Source organism: Microtus ochrogaster, unplaced genomic scaffold, assembly GCF_000317375.1.
Source record: "Microtus ochrogaster isolate Prairie Vole_2 unplaced genomic scaffold, MicOch1.0 UNK70, whole genome shotgun sequence".
NCBI classification, from domain to species: Eukaryota; Metazoa; Chordata; class Mammalia; order Rodentia; family Cricetidae; genus Microtus; species Microtus ochrogaster.
Window position 1 is genome coordinate 914,087 of NW_004949168.1, and position 1,060 is coordinate 915,146.

Genomic DNA, 1,060 nt, shown 5'->3' on the forward strand with positions numbered 1-1,060 from the left:
TCTGTGGCTTTGGAGCCTGTCCTGGAACTCGCTCTGTAGACCAGGCTGGTCTCGAGCTCACAGAGATCCTGCCTGCCTCTGCCTCCCGAGTGCTGGGGTTAAAGTCGTGCGCCACCATCGCCCGGCGACATAACTTCTCATGAGGCTTAGACTAGCAACTCCTGAAGGCAGAGCAATGTGGTTGTTTTTGCTATGCTCTGGTGGATCTGGTTCAAAGAGAAAAGGCCTCAGTCAAATTGGCATTCACAGGGGACAAAACCATTATGCAACATTTTTCTAAAACATGTATGATTTAAGGTCTTTTTAAATAGAAAAATAAGTTTTAAAAAAAGTGATCAAAATGACCTATACCTATACGTTCGCCAATTGCAAAGCACATTTATATAGGTTATGCCTACAATGGAGATATCTCCTGTCTATTGGAAAGGAGTCACGATATGTTGAGAAATGCGTTCTTGGATCAGCAAATATTAAGGCCCCACTGGGTGTTAAGAACTAAGGCTACAGGGGCTATGAGTATTAGTATGGCCATTTTGTCCTTGAGGAGCCACATCTTGGGTTCAGGAAATGAAGAAGGCCGGACTATTAGAGGCATAATGCATATTCATTGTAAAAATTGGGTCAATGTCATCTTGGGAGACTTAGGGAAAGGGTATGGGGGATAAGTTAGTCATGGGTTGCGGCTGAGGACCACTATATAAGAGACATTTGTGTTAACACTTGAAAGATGGGGCAAGATGTGAGCTGTTCAGGGTTGGTGGTGGTCAAGAAGCAGGCAACCATATTCTATCTAGAGAAAGGAAGAAAGAGCACTCAAGAACCTAAAACAGCCCTTGAAATCCTGCAACAGAAAAATTCTCTCCCTAAGAACGGATGTAAGCCAGGCCCCAGTGATGTACGCCAAGACGTGTGTGGAAGAAGGAGGAGGTCCTGGATGGCGGTCTTCTGCCACAACGAGCCTTCTGAGTTCTGCCCACATATCTGAACGATTCCAAATACAGAAGTCAGAAAGTCTAGTCACCCCCTAGCCGCCAAAGTTGGAAGTCTAGGCCCCACCCCC